Source organism: Dromiciops gliroides, chromosome 2 (genome assembly GCF_019393635.1).
Source record: "Dromiciops gliroides isolate mDroGli1 chromosome 2, mDroGli1.pri, whole genome shotgun sequence".
NCBI classification, from domain to species: domain Eukaryota; kingdom Metazoa; phylum Chordata; class Mammalia; order Microbiotheria; family Microbiotheriidae; genus Dromiciops; species Dromiciops gliroides.
Window position 1 is genome coordinate 441,918,907 of NC_057862.1, and position 26,860 is coordinate 441,945,766.

Sequence of the window (26,860 nt, forward strand, 5' to 3'; positions counted from 1 at the left end):
AGGTGCTTAATAAATGTTGATTGATGAACTATCATATCCTGTCCTCTTTCTGCTTATCCTTCCTTTAGTCCCACTTCCTCACTGTCTTCTCAATTCACCTTTTTTTGCCTCTGATCCCCATCTCTCTTTCCTAGCCTTTGCTCTATGTAAATACTATGTGAATAGCAGCATTTGCAGACTCTCACCATTCATAGGGAATTCCTCTTCTTTTTGGACCCTTCTCAGAGCATCTTCTATGACCCTGAAAAAACACTTCAGGAAAGCATACATCTTTCTGTTTTATGTTAATACCCAGAAGATCCTTTTACATGGGTAACAATAATAATAACTCATATTTTCATAGCACTTCAAGTTTTGCACAGCTTCATCATTACAACAAACCTGTAAGGTAAGGAATATAAATATTATTTATCCCCATTTTAGAGATGAGGAAATTGAGCAGAGAGGTTAATTGACTTGCCCAAGGTCAATAAACTACTAAGTAGCAAAACCATGACTGCAACCCAAATATATGTTTCTAGGTCCTGAGTTGTTTCTAATTTTTTTTAAATAAGTTTTTATTGACATCTTTTGTTTCTCACATCATCGAATTTGGTGGGAGGGAGGTCCCGATATTCTTCTTCCTTTCCTTCTGGAGAACCTTCCCTGTTAACAAAAAATATTTTTAAAGGAGAAAAAGAAGAAAAATCAGTGTGACAAATCAATATGTTGAAAAAATCCAAAAGGATTGTACTAATTCATAGCTCTACCAACAATGCATGTGTGCCTATCTTTCCACAACCCCTCCAACATAAACTAGCCACTTTTTGTCATCTTTGCCAATTTGTAGGGTGTGAGATGAAACCTCAGGGGTTTTTTTGATTTGCATTTCTCTGATAATTTGTGATTAGTCTTGTGTTGTTTCTACCACTACCATTGTCCTCCAGGATATGCTTCTGACTACTTCTTTCCTCCTCCTCCTCCTCCTCCTTCTCCTCAGCTTCCGTCTCTGGAATATCCTTCCACCATGCCAGCACTAATTTCCCATTGGTAAATTCATTCTGGGGCTTCCATTTTGGAGATGGGCCCAAGCCAGCCATGCTTCATTCTCATCCTGGATGTGCTTCTAACTCTATGGACTTTACCACCATGCCCCTGAACTTGGGTCCTCAACCCCCTTTTCAGCTCCCTTTTATTTGTTGTCTTCTCCCATTAGATTGTAAGCACCTTGAGGGTAGGAATTATCTTTCTTTTTTCCTGTATTTGTATTCCCATCTCTTAGTCCAGTGCCTTGTATATAACAAATGCTTGTTCCCTATCTTTCTATGACACAATACTGTGGCCTCTTAAAGGTTGGGTAGAATTCAGTTAGGTGGCATTTCATGAAGCAGGAATGAAATGGTGAGAGTAAAGGATAGGAAAGAGAAAGGAATCAGAGGCAAAAAGGTGAATTGAGAAGACAGTGAGGAAATGGTACTAAAGAGAAAAATAATCAGAAAGAAGACTGGATATGAAAATTCATCAGTAAACATTTATTAAGCACCTACTATTTTCTAGGCACAGTGCTAAATGCTAAAAAAAAAAAAAAGAAAATACATAGAAAGGTTAAAGACAGTCCCTGCTCTCAGGGAACTCAGAGTCTAATGGGGGAGACAGCAAATATGGCAAATAAATATATCTAAATAAACATATACAAAATAAATTGGAAATAATCAACAAAGTGATGGCACTGGAATGAGAAAGGATCAAGAAAGCCTCTTGTAGAAGGTAAGATTTTTTTTTTTCTGGAGCTTGACGAAAGCCAGGATTATGATCTCATTATGTTGAAATTTATTATTATTATTCAGGTTGGGATAAACCACAGGCCAAATGACGTCCTCTGCAACATTGCTATTTTCTGCAAATATCTTAGTCATAGGCAAGTATTAGTCCTGTCCCTTAATGCCACTGCATGATGGAAAACTTGGCCAGGGCTAGTGCTGTTATGGCCAAAACTTTGTCAACTGGAAAAGCACTTAGAATCATAAAGTCTTCAAATTGGAAAGGACCACAAAACTTACTTAATCTAATTCACATCAGAAGGCCTTTCTACAACACCCCCAACCAAGTGGTACTCTAGCCTCTTGTTTGAGACTGAACATGTTGGGGAATTCACTGCCTCATGATGTAGCCCCCTCTATTTTGGTAATTCCCTCTCCCCTCCTAACAATTTGAATACTGCTACTTTACAACTGCTACACATTATTCCTTAAACAAAATACCACCTCACATCTCTTCAGATATTTAAAGGCAGTTATCATATTCTACTTCAGAATCTTTTTTTTAACATATCCCTGGTTCTTTCTTTCTTTTTTTTTTTTTTAGTGAGGCAATTGGGCTTAAGTGACTTGCCCAGGGTCACACAGCTAGTAAGTGTGAAGTGTCTGAGGCCAGATTTGAACTCAGGTACTCCTGACTCCAGGGCCGGTGCTCTATCCACTGCGGCACCTAGCTGCTCCATCCCTGGTTCTTTCTACATATAGTTAAAACCCGAGTGACCTAAGTCAAGGTTCAATGGGAACTCAGTTTCACCATTTGTAAATTGAGATCCATTGGATTAGATGACCTTTGAGGTGCCTTCTGGCTCTAAATCTATGACCTTTTGGTCTTCATATTGTTTGTCCCTTAGTTCTTTCACTATTTTGCCTCTCTCTCACCTGGACATGCTTTTGGTAGCTAGGTGACACAGTATCCAGATTGCTGGACCTAGAGTCAGAAAGACATGAGTTCAAATTTTTTGTTTGTTTGGTTTTTGCAGGGCAATGAGGGTTAAGTGACTTGCCCAGGATCACACAGCTAGCAAGTGTCAAGTGTCTGATGACAGATTTGAACTCAGGTCCTCCTGAATCCAGGGCCGGTGCTTTATCCACTGCACCATCTAGCTGCCCCATGAGTTCAAATTTGATCTCACATACTTACTAGCTATGTGATCCTGGGTATGTCACTTAACTTTTTTCTGCTTGTTTCCTCAACTGTGCAAAGCAAATAATAGTATCTACCTTTCAAGATTGCAAGGATCAAATGAAGTACTATTTTTAGAGTATTTAGCAAAGTGCTTTGCAAACACTAGGTGCTTAATAAAGGCTTGTATCTGTCCTTTTCTTCCTGCCTTTCTTCTTAAAATGCAGTGTCCAGAACTGGATAAAATATTTCAAACATGATCTGACAAGGACAGAATATCATGGAACAATCACCTCCCTCATTTTGAACATCATCCCTTTATTAATGTATCTTTTAGTTTTAGTGTTTGTCTCTTTTTTCTATTCTAATTAGATTTGGCTCATAATCATGGCAATGTTAGTCTATGTTTGCATCTTTCCTGAGCCCAAACTGATATGGGGAAAGAACTCAGTAATCAAAATTTTGTGCTGGAAGGAACCTTAGAGATCTGGTGCCACCTTCTTCTTCTTCTTCTTCTTCTTCTTCTTCTTCTTCTTCTTCTTCTTCTTCTTCTTCTTCTTCTTCTTCTTCTTCTTCTTCTTCTTCTTCTTGGCAGGGCAATGAGGGTTAAGTGACTTGCCCAGGGTCACACAGCTAGTAAGTGTCAAGTGTCTGAGGCCAGATTTGAACTCAGGTCCTCCTGAATCCAGGGATGGTGTTTTATCCACTGTGCCACCTGGCTGCCCCACCCCACCCCACCTTCTCCTTTAATAGATGAAGAAACAGAAAGAAATTAGTGTCAGAGTCAAGGCATGACCTTGGGTCTAGACCAGAATTAGAATTAGGACTCCTGACCAAAGACAACTTCTAACTCCATCAAAATTATATTCCATTCTACAAACCCCTTCTAAGCCTCTACTAAGTGTGGAGTTTTATGTTGGGAAATAGGGGTAAGCCAGGCCATCAGTCAAATCATGGACAATTGGTTACACAATGGGTACTAAATAAAGCAACTACTATATACTCAGCTCTCTGTTTGGTACACTAGTTGATGTGAGATGAGAGGAAGAAATAATTCCACAGATCTACCATAGAGAGTACACAAACTGGATCATTAAAAGCTGGTCCTAGTTATAAATGTATCTTTATTGATAGAGTAACAGTTTCACACCCTGTGTCTGATAGAGAGTAACAGTTTCACGCCCTGTGTCTGATGGAGAGTAACAGTTTCACACCCTGTGTCTGATGGAGAGTAACAGATTCACACCCTGGGTTTTAGGGACACTATTTTAAAAATAGAAAGCTGGACTCTAAAATCATAAAACAACTGTACAAGTCAAATCAAAGGATGATTTTATTTGATAGAGGGTGGAAAGGAGAGAAAGAATAAAAATGTAAAAGCTTAAGAGAGAAGAGGTACTTTGTGGTTTACAATTGTTCATCTCAGAAATGAGACTCTTGCAGATGCCTAGTGCTTCTAATCAGGTCTTCCTCCTCACTCCATTGTACCCAACCCCCTGTCCATCTCTGTGAACATCAGGGTAGTCACAGGCAATGATGACGCTGCCTACAGATCACTGCTGCCAGGACTGGCTCTGTCAGGACATTGGGACACTGCAGAACTGGGAAGCAGAGAGGCTGGCAGAGGGAGACTCTCACAGCACAAAAGGGGAAAACCCTCTCCCAGATCTAACAGCTGGAGGAGCAGTGGATGAAAAGAGGGGTTCATAGGGTGAGCAAAGGGGGTCCTGAGGGACGATGAAAAGGGGTTGGTACCTATTGAGAAGCTCATTGGGTCTACCTCCTCATTTTAAAGATGAGGAAACTGAATCCCCAGAGGGGTGAAGTGGTAACACTGTTAATACATAGCAGAGAGTGATTTCAAACCTGAGTCTTCTAGCTTTAAATATAGTGTTCCTTTTCCATCACACACTGATTAAACTGACATTTCCTCTGAGTTCTTTTGGGGCAGAAGGGGGAAGAGTCCATTGAATGAGAAGGTAGCATCCATCCTACCACCTCCTCCTCAACACATCATGCAATGCCCTCTGAGGCTGAACTTTCTGACTTTCCCAGGTACACATGTGTGCACGTGCACACACACACACACACACACACACACACACACACACACCCCTGCAGCTTCCCTTGACCCATGCCAGGTTCCCACCGCAGTTTCTTCTCCCAGGAGGCTACCAGACTATGGAAGCCCACTCTGCCTCTTCCCAGCACCAGCAGCAGACTTCTTTCCAAAGTCAGCTCCCTTTCTCCAAAAAAGAGTCATTCCTTTCTCCCCCTAAGACAGACACACAGATTGCATTCCTACTACCCCAATCTTACTGTAAGCCACCTGGTTCATAGACCTGGGCTTTTCCAGATTTGGGGAGATGTAGGTAGGGAAAAGGGAACATAAGCAGCTGGATCAGCTGAGTCCCAAGTTCACCTCAACTTTACACCCACTCGGGTCAATAAACTTGATTCTAACCCTCCTTCAGCAAGTGTCCTCTAGAACCTTCTAGAGGTGGAGCAGTGGACAACTCATTGGAGAGAAAGAGAGAGAGAATCTAAATTCTGTGTGTGTTAGACATTTTACTTTCTGGCCTCAGATTCTGTCCTCTATCAAATGAGAGGGGTGAACTAGATAACTTCTAAAGCTATGCTTATGAGCCCAGAATTCTTTTCATATTCTTCCTCCTTCTGGAGCAATCTGAATCATAGCCTTGACCTGAAGGTGTCATGGGTGTATCTCCCTCTGCAAAGTCGCCTCCTCCTCCTCCCACCCTCAGGGCAGGGCCAGGCAGGAAAAGTTGGCATACTCCTCAGTCCACACTGCTCCCTTCAGATAGACCCTCCCTCTGCTACCACCACTCAACAACTGCCTCTATTTCTTGAAAATCTTACTCTATCCTGCCAAGATCCTTATTGTTAGCAAATGCTTCCAGACCACTCTCCAATCATTGTAATACCTGACTTGAAGGTTTCTCTATCCCATCTCTAACCCATTTAACACCTTGGCTCTTTATTCAGCACCCCACCCCCACCCCCGACCATAACCTCCGTCTCCAAATTACCTCAACAATATACAATAATGGTCATACCTGCTCAAATGAATTTCAGAGCAGTTAGGTAGGACAGTGGATAAAGAGCCAGACCTGAAGTTAAGAATACCTGAATTAAAATCTGACCTCAGACACTTACTAGTTGTGTGAACCTGGGTAAGTCACCTAACCTGTTTGCTTCAGTTTCTTCCTCTGTAAAATTAGCTGGAGAAGGAAATGGCAAACCACTTCAGTATCTTTGCCAAGAAAACCTCAACTGGGGTCAAGAAGAGTCAGACAAGACCGAAAACAACTGAACAACACACAGCAATGGTCATACCTTAACCCCCAGCTCAATTGAATTTTGCTTTGGATGTTAAAATTTCTACTCATGCCTCTGTGTTTGGTAGTGCCAGAGGTCAGCCTTTAGGGGAGGAGAGAGGTATACGGTGTGAACAGAATATGTTAGTTGGTACAAGTAGATTGGGGCATTAGTAGGGTAAGTGTGGGGAGAAATGGGTAGGGGCTAGAAGTTATGGCAGAACAAAACTTCCAGTGCCAATCTTGAGTGATCTGTCCTTATGCATTCCCTACTTCTACCCCAATTCACAGGGTAATTCCTCCTTCTAGCAAAAGGTACCAAACTCTAGGTTCAAGGTCCTCTGTGGGGTACATTTCAACTAAACCCCATCATTCACAAATCCCTAGAAGATGTCTTTACCTTTAATAATCAGCCAGGTTGGGGGGGGGGGGGAATGTGCAGCTAGGTGACACAGTGGATAAAGCACCAGCCCTGGATTCAGGAGGACCTGAGTTCAAATCCAGCCTCAGACACTTGACATTTACTATCTGTGTGACCTTGGGCAAGTCAATCCTCATTGCCCTTCACACAAAAAAAATAATAAAATAATCAGTCAGATGACATAATTAGTTAAAAATCAAAGGTATCTAGTGACATGGTATAGTAAGAAAAATAGCAGCAAAATATTTTCTTCCAGAAGAGTGAAATATACATATACATATATATGTGTGTGCATGCGTGTGTGTGTGTGTGTGTGTGTGAAACATATGTGGCTAGGGTATGTGGAGGGAAGAGAAAAGAAAGGAATAAATATTTCTATAGCTTCTACTTTGTTCCAGGAAGGCTAGCCACTCTGGGATGAGGTCTTGCAGAGCCCTTTTCAGGGCTGCTCATCCACCTTTGGGTCTACCTGGCACCCAACTCTCACCTCAGGCTCTGCAAAGCTGTCGCAGGCACATCAGCCCCACCCTGATAAAAACCTTCTTGGCAGATGGGCTAAACCAGGTTGAGGATAACAGACAGGCCTCAAACTGTTGGTGAGTTAGAGGGTGTCTACCCCCAAGCATATGAAGACTTCTCAAGGAGGAAAGGTCGGATGAGAACAATTTGTTCCAACAGCCATGCAGGCAGCTGAAACACTTTAGAACTTGGTCTGACATCAAAGACACCAAGGTCACCCACTGCATCCCAGGCCATCACCAGTCATTCTGCCTTTTGTCCTGCCATTGGACTTTGATGACTTTGGAAGAGAGAGTGTAGCTCATAGTTTTGTGCAATTCTACCTCACTTAAATCCAATTTACTCATGAATCAGTTATCACCCCATGCTGTCACTGATCCTCTTCAAAAACAAAGGACAACAACAATTATGTGCTGAGCCCTTTTTATAAATATTATCTTTTAATCCTCACAATTAGACTGAGAAGTAAGTGCTATTATTATTCCTATTTTCCATTTGAGGAAACTGAGGGAAACGGAGATTAAATGACTTGTCCAGAGTCACATAACTAATAAATGTCTGAGGCTGGATTTGAACTCAAGTCTCCTTGAATCCAGGGACAGTGCCACTATACCACCTAACATACATGGAAGATTGACTCCCATTTCTGACCTGGCTGTCTTCTGATGATGTCATTGTTCTGTATCAGACATTGTTCCACATGGTCTCTACCAAATGCCACCAGGCATGCATATGGGCTCTCTGGTGTGTGGCTATGCAATATCTCCTTGCTTGCAGCTTCAGATGAAATCCTTGGCTTTGGTTCAAGCTCTTTTTCATGATAAGAGTGGAATATGCCATGATCTTTCAGTTCAAAAACCAGAACCATTTTATACCTCTTTTAGCAACACATCCACCCTTGCCTCAGGCATAGCACCAGGAGGAAAAGACCACCTTCTAGTTTGTTCTTTCCCCCCTTTCAGGGAAAGTCTGTTCTTTCTAGAGTCTTGGCTAATGGGTCTTTTATCTGCAGCAAAAGAGTCTTTTCCCCAAGCTCATTAGGACATAGAGGCAAGGCCGCCCGGCTAGCTAATATTCACAGGCTTTATCTTTCATATGAACCAAATTCTGAGCGGATGAATTTGTGTCTGCAAGGATCACCTTACTCTTGCTTATGGTGAGTACTCCATATGCTTCCTGATTTTAATCTCCATAGATAAGACTATACCTGGTCATTGCTCATCTAAGGCCTACTTGTCTAATAAATGCCAAGGAATTCAAGGGGTTCCCTAGTTTTTTACAACTTTGAAACTCCTTCTGCTCTTTCATGTAGGTGAGTGAGGGAGAAAAGTACAAAGTTAAAGCTAAACTCAAAGGAAACTTCATTGTCCCTCCTTTCTGCTTAGCCACGGCCTCAAACATATTCATTGTGTAATCCTGGTCAAATTACTTCTATTTGCCTCAGTTTCCTCAACTTTAAAATGGGGCACCTAGGGGGAGAAATAGATAGTTCTGAGCCTAGAGTCAGGAAGATTCATCTCCCTGACTTCAAATCTGGCCTCACATACTTACTATTTGTATGACCTTGGACAAGTTACTTAACCCTTTTTGCCTCAGTTTTCTCTTTTATAAAATGAGCTGGAGAAGAAAATGGCAAACTATTCCAGTATTTTTGCTGTGAGATTAAAATTGGATATTAGATCATAAATCTCCCCTACTTAACCTTTCCCTTAATTTATCTCCCAGACTAGTAAATGGAAGAAGCTTCTGGTTTTCTAGTTAGAGCTTTTATTGTATGGTAGTCACAAGGTGATGTTGATTAGAAGGATAGGAAAGTAGAAATACAATACAAATCGTCTTAAGTCTAGGCTTAGTCTATATTCGTATAAAACTCACCAAAACCCAAGGTCACCTTTGGGGAGAGAGACCGAGTCAAGCGCATGCTGTTAACCGAGAGCCAGGCCGAGTCAAACTCCAGTCAGCGTCTGTCTGTGCAGCGCAGCCAGGAGACCAGGGGAGCAGGAAAAAGGCCCCACTTCCATTCTCTCCTTGCCTTTTAAGCTCGCACCCCAGAAGTCGAGTGCTCAGCAGGCAATCTGGCGTGTGTTGCAGGCGGACTGGTGTGCGTAGCTCATGCTGTTGGTCTCCTCCCCAAAAGGGTGGTCCTAAAAAAAACTGGCGTCTCTCCATTATCTAACCTACTGTTAAAACTTTTTACCACATTGCCAAGAAAACCCCAAATGGGGTTAGGAAGAGCCAGACACAACTGAAACAACTGAACAACAAAAACAACAATAATAATACCTACCTCCCAGGGTTGTTGTGAGGATCAAATGAGATCACATTTTAAACACTTGGCATAGTAGCTGGCATATAATAGATAATTAATAAGTGCTTGCTTGCTTGCTTCCTGCCTGCCTGCCTGCCTTTCGTATATGCATAAGACTAGCTAAAGTCGAAAGGGGCTGTGAGCTCACCCTTATTCTTGTCTCTTCCTTGTGGCTACAGGGATTAGGCCTGACCTCTGAGTTCATGGTTCATGCTGGATCAGTATCTCCTATACAACTGGGATCAGTATAGAGAGGAAGCAATAATGAAACAAGTCAGATCCAGTTAGCACTGTCCTTCAGAACCATACCAGCTGAGCAGGCTTCTGGTTTCCCATTTCTAGCTGAAGTGTTCAGGGGCACTGGACAATTTAACAGCCTTGCTTCAACTCTATCAGCCCCAGTCAATGGGTGAAATGGATGCGCCCATGATGAGCTGAAAGACTGTATTTCCTGGCAGCCCCACCAGTGCTGAGGAAGTACTTCTGACTCAGGGCTCCATGGTATATTTGCATACTGTTTACTGAGCCTGTAATTTTATTAGGGAATTGGCAAGAGTGTCATTTTGCCATTTTTATCCAATGCTCGTTCTTCCCTATTTGATTCATTTAACCGCCCAAGCACGTTTAGTCCAGGAAGAAGCCAGACCAAGTCTGCCCAAGGGAGGGATGGGTGACCACTGAAGTCTCTTCAGGAATGTGTCTCATGCCACTCAACATTATCTCCCTTTCCCCTCCCTCCCTCCCCCCTCTAAGTACCTCTACACAGATCCATTTCTGCTTATCTCTGTGCACAAGACTTTTATATACAATAAAACTCTGCTCTTCCCCCTAAGTTTAGGCTGAGAATCAACTTAATAGTCTGTTGTCTTAAATAGGATGGAATCTTGGGATCAATTCATAGCTTTCCCTACACCTGGATGCTCTCCTATCCTCTATATACCCATTCTTATCTTTTAGACTTTTTGATTTAATGGCATTTTATTTTTTTCAATTACATGGAAAGAGGATTTTCAGCATTCATTTTCTGAAAGATTTTGAGTTCCAAATTTCCTCCCTCCCCCAAGACAGCAAGCAATCTGGTATAGGTTCTACAAGTGCAATCATGATGCCCATCCTTTGCAGCCCAATTCAAATGCCACCAATGTTAAGTACCTCTGCTTGATCCCACCAGGCAGGAGTGACCTTTTCCCTTCTAAGACCTGTCCTAGCATTTGGCTGGCACTTCTCCACTGCACTTATCATGTATTATTTTCTATTAGTTACTTGAGTACTCATGTATTTATGAGGAAGTTTTCTCATCTGGGAATTCTCCATACCAATAAGAACACAAGTCTATTCCTCATCCTAACCCTACTTATGCAATAAATAATGGTGGCAGTGTAGTACCATATTACCGGTGTCAGACAACCTGGGTTCAAATCTTGCCTCAGATGGTTATTATTTGTACTGTTCTGCAAGTCATTCAACTTCTCTGTGCCTCTCATTCCTTATGTGTAAAATGAAGATATTCAACCCAATGGTCCCTGACATCCTTTCTAGAGAACTGATGCTATGAACTGAGTATATATCCTATTCCCCTACTAAACAATAAGCCTCATCATGTGTTTCAGTGGAACTCTCTGCATCACCAAGCACAGTAATCTATAAGAAGAGCTAACATAAACATAGGTTTAAAGTTTCTGTATGGAGATTGTATAGTTCCTATAGAGAGGGTTATAGTTCCAACAAACAATTTGTTAAATTAAAAAGACAAATATTATCTGAGAGTTGGAGAAGATTTTGGAACCAAAATATATGTTCACAGGTCTCAAATCCTAATATAGATCTGACTCATACGTGCCAATACTCCAATGGTCTCATCATTGTGGTTCCTACCTCCAAAGCTGCAGAACAAAACCTGTTCATGCCTTATCTTGTGTGATTCTTATTTATTCATAATTTCCAATAAATTCTCCATAGAGAGTTCACTCACTGTGCTTGGGGACCACCTTTTCATGTGTCTTAACATTACATGCTACCAAATACAAATCATCCATACTTACTCTGTGGTCCCTCTCTAAGCCACTGGCCTTTAAGACATACTTTCCAACTTGTTAAAAACCATCCTTCTCTGATTTCTATTGAAATCATTGGTATTAAAGAATGTTGATTTAATTTGAAGCAATTCATTGAGGTAGTTTGGGGAGCTTCGGGAGTTTTGTTTTGTTTTGTTTTTAGAATTCCATTCATTTCTTATCCTCTTCAGTAGGTGTTGACACCCAAGCCTCAGTCCTTTCACAAATTCTCATCATAAATGCTGCAATGTGAGAAGACCATATATCCAATGAAATGATGTTTCTTGTTACCTTTAGACACAAAACAAAGACAACTTCATCAACTCTACAATTTATCAATCCAAACAGAACCCGTGAGCCAGCCATCTATTATGTAGGACCTTCCTTTTGTCTTCTAATTTCACTTACAGTAGGGATGTTAAAATAAAAATTATTCCCTTTCTGGTCTCACTTCTGATTCTCTGGACTCTGTCGCCATTATTCAGATGCCTTCTTAACCTTTGATTTCTCTTAGCCCCTAGAGTTTTTTCACCCTAGAATAGGCCCCTGCCATCCTGTCTCCCTTCTCTCTTTGGTAGATTCCCTCCATTTTGGGGATGGACCCAGGATGGGCATGCTTTTTCATTCCCCTTTGGGCTATGATTCTCACTCTACATATTTTGCCACCATGACCCTACCCAGGTACCTTATCCTACTAATTAGAAATGTCTTCCTCCAATTAGAAAGTAAGTTCTGGAGGCAGCTAGGTGTTGAAGTGGATAAAGCACCAGCCCTGAATTCAGGAGGACCTGAGTTCAAATCCGGTCTCAGACACTTGACACTTACTACCTGTGTGACCTTGGGCAAGTCACTTAACCCTCATTGCCTCACAACAAAACCAAAAACAAAACAAAGTAAGCTCCTTGAGGGCAGGGACTGTCTTGCTTTTTTTCTTGTACTTGTTTCTAGCACTTAGCATAGTACCTGATACTTACATTCTAATAAATACTTAATGCTGCAGATTCAGTTCCTCTACTAGTATGTCCATTTTTTTTTTGCTCTCTAGCAAGAATATCATACAGTACCAAAAAATAGCATAAGATAAGAACAACAAGCATCCCCATTTTACTAACTAAGAAACCAAGACTCAGAAAGGTTAAATTATTTGTCTAGGATCACACAATGTGTCAGAGATACATTTTGAAACCAGGTCACCTGATCTCAGTTCCTCCCATAAAATATTGATTTGCAGGTCATTATACTAGGATCTGATAGAGTATCAACACTTAAATTAACATTTAAAAAAATGTTTGTTTGGTTTTGGTGGGGCAATGAGGGTTAAGTGACTTGCCCAGGGTCACACAGCTAGTAAGTGTCAAGTGTCTGAGGCTGGATTTGAACTCAGGTCCTCCTGAATCCAGGGCTGGTACTTTATCTACTTCATCACCTAGCTTCCCCCTTAAATTAAGGTCTAAAAATTGATTGTTATCACCCTCTGCTCTCCTTTTGGCCACTCTGCCACTGCTGAAAAGCAATCAAGCTACCCGGAACTAAGGGCTATTTTGTATTTTTCTTTATTTCAATGGCTGCCAAGGACAAAGAATTTGTCATCAGGTGGCAAGTCTACTGTCAATGATCCTCTCCGGAATCAGCTAAGCTGGTCCTAGAACCAAACATCAAGTGAAGTCAATAAGCATTTATTGTGACAGCAAGAATAACCTACAACCAAGATCATGCTTCAGGCCTTTCCAGCATTAGAGAACCTGCCAGAGATCACCCTTTGCTGGGACAGCTTTTGACAATCCAGGCTAACTTCCACATCACATTGAGGCATCAAAGCAGGGCTTTATTCACACACCCATGTGTCTCTAAAATTTCTACCTGTTCCCACACAATTCTACACCAAAAACGAACTTTTAAAAAATTTCTGATGCATAGTTATAGAATAATGAAGATCAGCAAAGTCAAAGGGGAAGAAGAAATAGAAGATGAAAAGATGAATTAACATGGAGTGATGACAAATGTGCTGGATTTAGAATCAAAACACTTGGCATCAATCCTGAATCTGCTACATACTACTGGTGTGATCTCATTCTTCTGTTTTCTGGGCTTCAGTTTTTTCCATCTTTATGTACTACCCCCTCTGGATTACTTCCCCGATTCATACTTGAGATTTAGGGATACAGGAGGACAACTACCACTCTCAGGCTTCTAGGGGTAACTCTGAGGAGTTGTGTTTCTAAGACTATAATTCACAAGCCCCACCAGTGTGCTTCCCACTAACAGATAGTTGACTTAATTAGCTTCTAGACAGGGCATTTACTAAGAATGTATATTAAGAACAGCTGTGGGGGCAGCTAGGTGGCACAGTGAATAAAGCACCAGCCCTGGATTCAGGAGTACCTGAGTTCAAATCCGGCCTCAGACACTTGACACTTACTAGTTGTGTGACCCTGGGCAAGTCACTTAACCCTCATTGCCCTGCAAATAATTTTTTTAAGTTTAAAACAAAAAGTAAATCTGTCAAAAAATAAAAAATAAAAGAACAGCTGTTACAAAACATTTCCTGAGGTACCACCTCACACCTATCAGATTGGCTAATATGAAAAAAAAAAGTAAAATAATAAATGTTGGAGAAGCTGTGGAAAAATTGGAACACTAATGCATTGTTGGTGGAGCTGTGAACTGATCCAACCATTCTGGAGAGCAATTTGGAACTATGCCCAAAGGGCAATGGGACTGTTCATACCCTTTGACCCAGTGGTACCCCTGCTAGGTCTGTATCCCAAAGAGAACATAGAAAAGGGAAAAGGATTGACATGTAACAAAAATATTTATAGCAGCTCTCTTTGTGGTAGCAAAGAACTGGAAATCAAGGGAATGCCTGTCAACTGGGGAATGGCTAAACAAGTTGTGGTATATGAATACAATATAATACTATTGTGCTGTAAGAAATGATGAGTGGGAGGATTTCAGAGAAACCTGGAAGGACTTGCATGAACTGATGCTGACTGAGAGGAGCAGAACCAGAAGAACATTGTACACAGTAACAGCAATATTGTGTGATGAACAACTGTGATAGACTTGGCTCTTCTCAACAGTGCAATGATCCAAAACAATTTCAAAGAACTCAGGATAGAAAATGTTCTCAACATCCAGAAAAAAGAACTGTGGATTATGAATGTAGATTGAACCATACTGTTTCTACTTTGGGGCTGTTTTTTTCCTTCTTTTTTGAGGTGTTCTCCTTGTGCTCTGATCCTTCTTTCACAGTTTGACTAATTCAGAAATATATTTAATGTAATTGTACATATATGACCTATATCGGATTGTTTTCCATCTTGAGAAGGAGGGAAGAGAGGGTGGGAGAAAAATTTGGAACTAAGAATACTATGAAAAGAAATGTTGAAAACTATCTTTTTATATAACTGGAAAATAATAACATACTTTTATTTTTTAAAAAATAAAGTATACTGAGAGCCTCAAAAAAAACCAACCCACAACATTATTTCCAAAAGCCTGGAGTGAGTTCTCTTGCAAATACACAAGGTATCAAACTTAGAATACAATGGTAGTGAGTCACATTGTAGAAAACATATATGGTAAAGGGATAACTCCTATCTACTGTTACTGAAGATCTTTTCTCCCTTCATGAAGACCTCATGAAGTTCCCCTTAGGTATAGCCCTCTGCTATATTGCAAGGTTCTGTGCCTTTCTGGAGTCCATAGCCAGCAGTTCTCAGCCATTAGGGGTTGTAAACCATGCTTCTTCACAATTCCTGTTACCTGAAATCTTTTCTCCTCTCTTTGTTGGGTCCTCATGTACTTTCCCTTTTGTGAATATCTCTCCATATTCCTTTGTACTTAGAATGTCTTTTTGATCCTAGTTGGATACATTTTCTGATACTGGCCCAGTCTCTCCAATAACATAATCATTGGGAAGACGAAGAAGTGAAGGGGAGAGAAGAGGAAAATGGAAAGGGGGGAAAAGAACAAAGAAAGAAACTCTCCAAGCAGGGGTTTAACTCCAAGTCTTACACAGTAATCCTCAATTCCTATCCTTGCATATTCCACCACTGCACTAGCTCACCCCTGCTCTGGTGAACTGGTAAAATTCCGCCAGCTTTTTAAAGCCCCCAGAAGTGTAGTTAGCTTTTTGGTTAACCAATCACTATTTTTTTTCTTGATCCAATCAAAGAAGCTCTTATCTTATAAAGGGATCACAGGTATCAATTAATTGTTTGCGCATTTAAAACTTTATCACTTAGGGGCAGCTAGGTGGCACAGTGGATAGAGCACCGGCCCTGGAGTCAGGAGTACCTGAGTTCAAATCCGGCCTTAGACACTTAACACTTACTAGCTGTGTGACCCTGGGCAAGTCACTTAACCCCAATTGCCTCACTAAAAAAAAAAAAAACAAAAAAACTTTATCACTTATAACTACATAATATAATTATATTAACCTAGCTGAGGGATGAGGGTGGGAAACAGAATCACATCTTCCCTCCTTATATTTAAAATTTAGAAGTTGAACTAGATATATAATGTCCCTTCTAGGACTAACAGTCTTCAAACCTGTTCACTTATATTGCATCAATAAGAGAATATGGGTAATAGAAATAACACAATAATTAATCAATCATCCTCAGACACTTGATACTCACTGTGTGAGCCTGAGCAAGTCACTTAACCCTCACTGCCCCACAAAAATAAAATAAAATAAAATAATAATTAATCAATCATTATGATGTAAGAAACTGCTACTATGTGGTAGACACTTTGAATACAAAACCAAAAATTAAACAGTCCTTCCCTTGTGGAACATACATTCTTTTAAAGGAAACAACAAGGTACATGTATAAGCATATACATGCAAAGTATTTTTGGGGGGTGATGAAGTTCTAGAAGCTGGGATAAATATCAAGAGAAGACTCACAAGAATGTGGTATTTAAGTTGAGCTTTTAAAGAAGGTAAGAAAACAATAAAAAAATAAAGAAGGTAAGGATTAGGGTGTTTTAAGAGCAATGATGGTCCATGAGTATAGAGGCATGAAGATGAAACAAGCTACTCATCTCCTACCCAAGAGGTGATGAACTTAATATGTGGAATGAGAAATATATTTCAGACATGGCCAGTGTGGGAATTTGTTTTGTTGGAGCATCCATATTTATTATGAGTGTTTTCCCTCTTTTATTTTTCATTTGTTATTGTTCAATATGGAAGGCAGTGAGGAAGAAAGATAAATAAATACTTGTAAAAATGTTTTAAATGACTTGAGGTTTCCTCATAACAAACCTATAAGGTATAAAGTGTGAGTATTTTTGTCCCCATTTTAAAGATGAGAAAATTGATGCTCTGATGTTCACAGTATTAGCACAGTAATTGGAGAAACCAGGAGACCCATGGGGAACAAGTGAACTGCATCACAAGGAATTGTGTCACCTTTATTACAGCATATGAATTTGATGTTTAGGCAAGGAAGGAAGGAAAGAAGCATTTCTTAAATGTGTACTATGTGCCAGGCACTGTGCTAAGCAATTTACAAGTATTATCTCATTTGATCATCAAAATAATCCTGGGCAGTAGTTACTATCATTATCCCCATTTTGCAGATGAGGACACAGATTCAGACAGAGATTAAATGATTTGCCTAGAGTCATATATCAAGTATCTGAGGCTGGATTTGAACTCAGGTCTTCCTAACTCCAGGCCCAGCCCTCTATTGTGCCACCTATCTGCTTCTTAAGGAGAGGGGAGGCCAGTTACTATTGCCAGTGGTAGTAAGAATGGCTATAAGCCCTGATGACTTTGGTCAATGTCTCAAAGGACAGAACTGATCCAAGGAAGCCTTTGGTAAGGGAAAGTAGAAGAGTGCAGTTGCCCTGGGTCAGACTCCTAAAGAGCATTTCTTTGCATGCTATCTGTGGGCTAACCAGATGGGAGAGCAGTAAAGAGAAGAGGGATGATTTAGCTGTGTCAGCCATCTACTCTTCTCCTGTCCCAAACTCTGAATGTTCAAAGCTGTGCTTTGTACCTGTCCCCAGAGAAGGTATTTTGAGTGAAGGGGAAATTTGTGAAAATATAATTTAAATGTGCTCAGGCTACATTTTTAAAAGAACTATTTGGTCTGAGATTCCACCCCTTTCTACCTAGGGTGTATTTGATATCCCCAACCCTAGAACAGAGAGGTAAGAAAGACTTGCCCTCCAGCACTCAGCACAGTGCTTGGCACATAGTAGGCACTTAATAAATGTTTATTGACTGACTGATGTAAAAGGCATCAGAACAAGAATTCCAAAGCTTGGCTCAAGGATTCTGGACTTTACCTGTGACTCCCAGTTAGGCACTCTTGGCACTCATACTGCCTCAACACAAAAAAATGATTTAAAAGGATTCTAAGTCCCATCAGACATTGAACAACTGGACCACTCCTGATCACTCCAGTTGAAACTTGGGTTTTCAAGAATTCAAGAAATGAGATTGTATGGGAAGGACAAGAAAGGTCAGTTGCAAACTCGGGGTCAGAGGGCAATTCTTGAATCCAATCTTAACTCTGACCTTCCAAGATTCAAACACCAGCGATTTAAAAAAAAAAACCAAACACCTCATCTGTTAAATTAAATTCCCATTTATTGAGCTCCTGGAAGAGTTCAGTGTGTTTTGCTGAGGGGGCAAGGACACTAGGGAAATGCTATCTTTGCTGTTGGAGCTGGAGGCTAGTGATCTCCCTAAGCTTTGCTTGTTCACAGTTGATAAAGGCAAACCCAGGAAGATTCTGACCTCACGTCTCAATGTGTACACAGTTAAACCTCATTAACTCAAACACCACTAATTTGTGATTGTTGGACACCCAGCTGGGCTAAAGTTTCCCTAAGTACTGTCTATGGGGAAAGGGTTCACTAATTAAATGAATAGTGGTAGCACTATTACCAGGGAGGTTAACCATACTTAAGAAAAGCTCTTTTCAAGCACTCCACAAATAATCCTTTAAATAGCTCTGATTAAACTTCTTTTTGAAATCTTTTAGCTGCTATTTGATATTAGTAATGACATTTCTTGACATTCATTAATTCAATATTCACCAAACTTTAACTGCCTATGAATGCAGGGCCTTGTGCTAAGAGTTGAGAAAGAAACAAAGTCTAAGAAAGTGGATGTTGTTGTTTGTCCTTCATTCTCGAAGAGAACCATAAAATCAGAGTGATGTCATGGCTTGCAGTGAATTGGATTTAAGTGAGGAAGAGCTGTGCAGGACCCATATATACAAAAATATTTATAGCAGCTCTTTTTGTGGTGGCAAAGAATTGGAATTGAGGGGATGCCCATCAATTGGGGAATGGCTGAATAAGTTGTGGTATGTGAATGTGATGGAATACTATTGTGCTATAAGAGATGATGAACAGGTGAATTTCAGAAAAGCCTGGAAAGACTTACATGAACTGATGCTCAGTGATGTGAGCAGAAACAGAAGAACACTGTACACAGAAACAGCAACATTGTGTGATGGTCAACTGTGAAAGGCTTAGCTCTTCTCAGCAATACAGTGATCAAAGATAATTCCAAAACATGTATGATGGAAAATATTCTCCACATTCAGAAAAAGAACTGTGGAATCTGAATGCAAATCAAAGTATACTATTTTCACTTTATTTGCAGTTATTTTTTTCTTTCTTATGTTTTTTTTCCTTTTTGTTCTGATTCTTCTTCTTCTTTTTTGCAGGTCAAGGGGGGTTAAGTGACTTGCCCAGGGTCACACAGCTGGTAAGTGTCAAGTGTCTGAGGCCGGATTTGAACTCAGGTACTCCTGAATCCAGGGCTGGTGCTTTATCTACTGTGCCACCTAGCTGCCCCTGATTCTTCTTTTATAACATGACTAATATGGAAACATGTATAACATGATTGTATATGTATAATCTATATCTGCTTGCCATTTTGGGGAGGGGGAAGGAGGGAGAAAAAGTTGGAACTCAAAATCTTACCAAAAAAAACATTGAAAGCAATGTTTACATGTAATTGGAAAATAAAATACTATGGGGGGGGGGGGAAGAGGGGGAGAAGGAAGGGCTATGCAAAGTCACCAGCCTCACTTTCTCCTTCAGAGCCATCTCAGGAAAGACTGGAGATGGCCCTGGATATTTAAAGAAATTGAGGTTAAGTGACTTGCCCAGGGTCACACAGCTAACAAGTGTCTAAGTTGAAATTTTAACAAGGTCCTCCCAAATTCAGGACCAGTGCTCTATCCACTATACCACCTGGCTGCCCATACAGTCTAAGAAGATGATTGACACAAATATCAATAATCATGATGTGGTCAAATAAATGTACTAGGGAAGCATACAAAAAGAGCTAAGAGGGGAGCATGTTATAGGGTTTGAGGAAGTCTAAGAGGAGATGAATTTAAATTATGTTTTAAAGGAAGGGTGAGAATTCAATAGGCAGAAAAGATATTAACAGGCATATAGAATACCATGAGCAAGGGCAGAGAGGCCTTGGTTTATAATCTTCTCCATAATGAATTAGGTATAACATATATCCTGCATAACATAAAATAACATATTGTACTCTATGGGGCAGCTAAATGGTATAGTAGATAGCTGGAATCAGGAAGACTTATTTTCCTGAGTTTAAATCTGGCCTTAGATACTTACTAGCTATATGAGCCTGGGCAAGTCACTTAACCCTATTTGCCTCAGTTTCTTCATCTGTTAAATGAGCTGGAGAAGGAAATGACAAACCACTTCAGTATCTTTGCCCCCAAAAAAAATCCCAAAATGGGGTCATGAAGAGTAGGACATGACTGATAATGATTCAACAACAACAATTATACTCTATAATTCAGGTTTCTCATTCATTCAGCCTGATCTCTACCTAATTTGTCTGTTTTAATGAAGTTTGGCTGTAATTACCTAGGATTTACATGTTGAACCTGTATGCCTAACTCAAGGGTCCCTTTATGGTCTAATGGGATCTGAGAGAATATTTCTATAAATAGGTCATTTTTCTACCATTCTCAGCCTCTCAGGAAGAGACCCATAGTAGTCAAAACTTAGGTTCTCTCCTTCTTTACTAAGCCTCTTCTACCAGTCTTCACTAGTGCCTGAAAAAATGTGAAACATTCTGTGGAGTGTTTTGGCTTTATAAAGTATTTTCTTCACAAAAACTTTCTGAGTTAGGAAGGTGCAAGTTTTATTACCTCCATTTTACAGATGAGGAAACTAAGGCTTGTAGAAATTAAAGACACTTGCCTCAAGAGATAATGTGGCATAGTGTAAAAAGTGTTGGACTTGTGTCATGTTTAAAATCTAATGATGTGGGGGCGGGCATAGAACTAGCTAAATTTACTGATAAATTCAGCAACAATTTAGACTTTTAAGCATTTATTAAAGTATATTAGGGGTTAGCCAAGAGAGAGAGAAAGCCACCTTCACCTGGCAATCCACGCTTCTAAAGAGAACACATGAAGTTCTGAAAGTTAGGAGATCTGTCTCCCCTGCCTGCTTCTCCCAACCACAAGCCATCCCCAAACGAAAAAGGGCAGTCCTCCGTGCATTTCAGTGGAAGTTTCCTGCGGGACCAGAAGAGGGGCAGTCCCTACACACAGCTCCAAGTTAATTGGCTGGTCCATTGATTGACATGACTTACAGGCAGTCTATGAATAGATGTAACTTCCCGACGCCAGGCAGCTTCTGGATGCTAGTCACATGCTTTCTTTTCAGTGGGGCATTGCCCTCTTTCTCACAATGTCTTTCTCAGCAGGGGGTGGCACCCTGATTCTCACACTTGCAATTGTGGGCTTGAATCCTGTCTCTGATACTCTCTAACTGTGATTATCATATCAATTTCTTATTGGTAAAATGGGTACATCAAGCACCTGTTTTACAGTGTCAGTCATTAAGAAGACCAGATGAGATGATACATGTAAAGCACTTTCAAAGTTCTCTATAAAAATTAGATCCCAATAGAATGTAAACTTCTTGAGGGCAAGCATTATTTCATTTTTGTCTTTGTATCCCTGAGACCTAACACTTTGCTTGGCATACATATGTACCTATTAAATAGAAGGAAGGAAGGAAGGAAGGAAGGAAGGAAGGAAGGAAGGAAGGAAGGAAGGAAGGAAGGAAGGCAGGCTGGCTGGCTCAACATCATGTAAATAGTAGCACCAGGATATAACCAAGGCCTCCTGACTGAGTAAAGTGTTCACCTCCACCAAATCAAGTTTCAGAGAATATCAGAAAGGTCTATTTAAACAAAATTCACTTTTGACTCATTTTCCTTTTTTGGTCATTTGGAGCTGCATCTTAGTTGTTGGATTGTATCCTGAGAAAAAAACATTTACTCCTTGTTATGTTTTCATGTTCCATAAGCTGCAGAAGACTTATGGATATAAGATATGGTCCATTAGGGAATGTACCTCAGACCTAAGTAATTACAATGAAACTCCATACAATCATCTGAAAATGGTGGAGGCATAAAAGGAAAAAGATAGTAAACATTATCCCCTCTACATGCAAGTGGGGATTTTATCGCACCCCATTTACCAAAAAAAGAATTGTGATTTCATGTAGTATTTATGTATTTCCCTGTACACCAGCTAAGGGCTTTCCCCCCTGAAAGGGTGTCACACTCTATCAAGGCAAAGCAAAGAAGGTGCCTGGAGCATTAGATGACTTTTCTCCCGGGTAGCGGTTAGGGTGATAGTATTTGTTCCCCTGAAACATACATATGCGAATGGGGAAATAGTGTTCTAACTATATCATCAGTAACATACACCACAATCAGGAAATCAAGGCATTGGATCTGTGGGGAAAGATGGCAGCAATTATTGCTAATAAGTTTAACAAGAGTCCGAGCCTCTCCCCAGAACTCCCAGACTCCATGCATGGAGTGAATCAAAACCCAAGCTTCTGCATCTGTTTAAGGGGATGGTAAAGCTGTGTGTTTTGGGTGGAAGAAGAGAAAAAGCCTTATTTGTCAAAGCAGGAATGCCCTGGAGAGTCTGGCTACCTTGGTGGCTTTTTTTTTAATTATGTCTGTGTTTGTGTTTCCCTATGTTGATCCTCCCTTCGTAAAAACTCATGCATTGGACTGAGCTGTAGACTGCTTGAGGTCTTAGGCTTAGAATACAGAATGTTGCCAGGCAGAGATGACTGTATGTAACAAGGTCATTGACAGCTTGACACATGCTGGACCCCACTCTATTCTCTTAGGTATTCCTCTATCAGAGATCCCCAAATCCCTACAATCAGAAATCATAAAACCCTGAAACACACTTATGAAACTGACTACTGTGTGTAGCTGATGGCAATGGGTTGTGGGCAACAAACTGCCCTTGCCTGTCCAAGAATATCTGTCTCTCTGAGGAGTAAAATGTAGCTCCTTGACTAGATATGATTCCAATGAATGTGAGGGCAGACACCCCCTCCTCCACATACACTCTCAGGTCAACCAGTGAGAAGGGGGAAAGGTTTCAATAATATCATGATAGTCGGTAAGATAAAAGGGTTGTTCAGCAATCTGCCCAGAGATACAGTACCTTCCAAGGAACCTTATTTAAAATGTGTTTGTTCAGGGTCTTGTCAGATCTCTGGTCTTCAAGGGCCCTGTTGTACACGAAGAAGAATTTTTCTTTACCCTTGGAGTGCCCTAATTATACAGAGCATTGATTTTACAATGCATTCGTGGATTGATTGCATGGCCCGCTCCTCCCACAGGAAACAGCTTGCACACCAGCATTTTTTGATCTCTCCAAAGTATTCCCGGAGGTGAATCAGTGGCGCTTGCATCTTCTTGTCTCATGCTTTAGTCCCAGGAAGCTGAAAATGTGTCTTAGGATGACAATGAGCTCCTCAGAAAGAGCTGAGTGCGGAAGAATCAAGGGAAGCGATTTCTTCCCTTCCTCGGGCAGCTGCTTCTCTTCAGTAAGATGCAGGCTGTGGGAATGGACGTTAGGCTGCTAGTAGTTCAGCCAAGGGCCCATATTCTTATGGGGCAACAGCATGATTTTCACTACAAATTACCTTTAATAGAAGAAAAACCCCTCCTGGAGACAATGGTAATGGAGCTGAGAAAATGTGTATAATTGTAATGAGCATTTAAAAATCAATTAAATACTTTGCTTTGAGGGTGAGATGTGGGGGTGTGAATTAGAGTTTTTATGGGATTGGCACAAGTGAAAAAGAAACTTTTGCCTAAGCTGATTGCTATCAGCCTCTGGGCTTTTGGGAGAAGCTCCTTTCACCACTTGAGTAAGAGCACAAATGTTTAGGGAGGCTTGTTACAGCAGGTAGGAAAGAACTGGATTTCATCAAAGGTTTCCAAATTGTACTTCACCTTCATCAGCTCAACAAGCAGCATGCTCTGAGCACGAGACTACAAGACTGTGTTAGACGCTAGGGATAATAATAGCAACCCTTTATTTAGCACTTTGAGGTTAAAAGTTGGAGAGCCCCCTTCATGCAGTCTGACCTAGGTATGAATTGTGTAAAGTTTGTCCTGGGAGTCAAAAAAGACTTGGGGCTAAAAATAATTCCAAAACAACAGCTGAGTTTTGAAGCCCATCTCACCCACTGACTTGTTATGTGACCTTCAGTGAATTATACTCAAGCCTCAGCTTCTTGTTCTATAAAGTAGAGGCTAATAATACTGGCTCTGGATACCTCACAGGATAATCTATTGTCAGAATCAGGTAAAGCAATGTGGGCAAAGGGTTTTTTTCAAACCTTAAAGTACTATTTAAGCACTATTTCTACTAAATTATTATTTCCAAACCAGTATGACAGACAGCAATCTGGTAGAAGCCTTAGAAATTGCTTCCTCCTTGGGGACAGCTAGGTGGTGCAGTGGATAGAGCACAGCCCTAGAGTCAGGAGTACCTGAGTTCAAATCCAGCCTCAGCCACTTAACACTTACTAGCTGTGTGACCCTGGGCAAGTCACTTAACCCCAATTGCCTCACTAAAAAAAAAATAAAGAAAAAGAAAAAGAAATTGCTTCCTCCAAAAAGAAAGAAAGAAAGAGAGAGATGAGAGAGAGGGAGGGAGGGGAAGGGGGGGAATGGAAGGAAGGAAGGAAGGAAGGAAGGAAGGAAGGAAGGAAGGAAGGAAGGAAGGAAGGAAGGAAGGAAGCACTTCCTCCAAATCCCCTCATTTCACAGATGAGGAAACTGAGATTTCAAGAGATAAAGTACTTGTCCATACAGTTGGTAAGTAATAGAGTCAGAATGCTGAGCTAGGTTTTCAGACTCTACATCTTCCACTCTTCCAGGCCACCTGGCTAAGTTTTCTCTGACTCTCTTCTCCCCTCTCCCAAGCTCATCCCTGCACTGCACCAAAAGGAAACTTCAACCCAGGAGTTTTCTGTCCTGTTTCCAAAGCAGTTAAAATATGTGTTCATTACCCAAGTTTGTGAACAGAGAAAGCCATGCAGCTGATCGGTGAACTGAACAACAGAGGCAGTATCTATACAGGCAAACTCACATTCAGAAAAGAAAGAGAAAGGTAAAAACACGACAGATCTAGGAAGACACAGGAGGACATGCTATAAATGTCTTTCATTATCCAGGTAGCAATTTTGCAATTACACCTAGATTTTCCAGGCAAGGTAATTTACTACTTACTGCCGGACAGGACAAAGGCAGAGATAATTAAATCTGCCCTTAACTCAGTTAAATATTCATGATCCACCCCCAACTCTTGCCACCCCCAATCTAAATCACTTTCAAACCAGCTTTAACTAAGATTTCAAAGGGAAAAGCAAAATCATTTGCCAGAATAGATCCTTTATACTGAGAACTAAAGGCAATGAGGGAGGATAATTTATTCAAATATTGAGCTCTGGGTCATTAGGCACTTGCTATTGTCACCAGACCCAGGCTGAACTCCTACAGAATGTGAATGTTGAACTACAGTGACAACCCTTCAGGGCAGGAAGCCACCGACAGACTCCAAGGCTAAGAGGCGAAGTGAATAGAGTGCTAGGCTGGGAGTCAGAAACATGAGTTCAAATCCAGCCCCAGACACTTACTCTGTGACCTTGTACAAGTCCCTTAACCTCTGTTTGCATGAGTTTCTTCATCTGTAAAATAATAGCACCCACATTGCAGGGTTGTTATGAGGATAAAATGAAATATTAATTAAGTACTTATCATGGTACCTGGTACATAGTTAGCACTATATAAATAGTTGGTGGTGCTGGTGTTATTCTGCTTCCTCTAAGCTGACTAGCCCATTGAGCCTCCATCAGGAAGGGGAAGTTGTTTCTTCTTGCAATAGCACTTTGCGGGCAGCTAGGTGGCACAGTGGGTAGAGCATCGGCCCTGGAGTCAGGAGTACCTGAGTTCAAATCCAGCCTCAGACACTTGACACTTACTAGCTGTGTGACCCTGGGCAAGTCACTTAACCCCAATTGCCTCACACACACACACACACACACACACACACACACACACACACAGAGCACTTTGCCATTGCCAATCATATGAGGAAGAAATTGTGTTCTGTTAGTGAGAGCCCAGACATAATACTGAGATACATGTTGTATGCTGCAGCTCTCTGCTGGAATACAACCAGAAATTCCCCATCCCCAAACTCTCTAGAGTCACTTCTTATCCCAGTATTTCCCTTCTTCTTCTGGCTTTTGCATTGTAGGAAAAGCTGTGAAATGTTTCCAATTACCTCAGTAGAGCATATAACAAAACCCAAGCTTACCAAATAGATGAATTAGGGGTGGGAGGTGAGGTCACTCTCTTTACAATTTATCTAAGTGTCCCTTGTTAGCTTGTATGAGGTCACAGGGGACTTTTCTGCAAAATATTTCCAAGTTTCATTGTACTTTGGTGATGACCTTGAGTTCACAAAGGCTCTGCCTATGGAACACAAGTTTTGTTAAGTCCTACCAGTCTGGAAAGGCTTTGAGTGTGGTTCCCACATGTGGAAGCTTTGTCTGTCATGGGGGGAGAGCCAGCCAAACTAAGTGCAGAAAGGCTCATGACCATAGGGTAGGTCCCCAGAGATGGGTATTTTGGGGCACTCATGGTACCTCATGAAACCATCTCTGAAGGTGTGGAGGGATTGCCATTCATGGAGGGAGGTAGTACCAAACACCCATGAAACCACTAAACTTTTGAAGGAAAAATAGTAGAGATGATTAATTATGTGTGAAGAGAAACTTAGATCTCAATAATCAGGAACAATAATCAATTGAATATCCATCAGCAAATAGGATGAAAATTTCTCTGAGAGAATAGTATGCTATTAGGGAAAATAGGACTTTGATGTACAAAAATTGAGCTTACATATATATTCAGGACCACAACAGTTGTGTA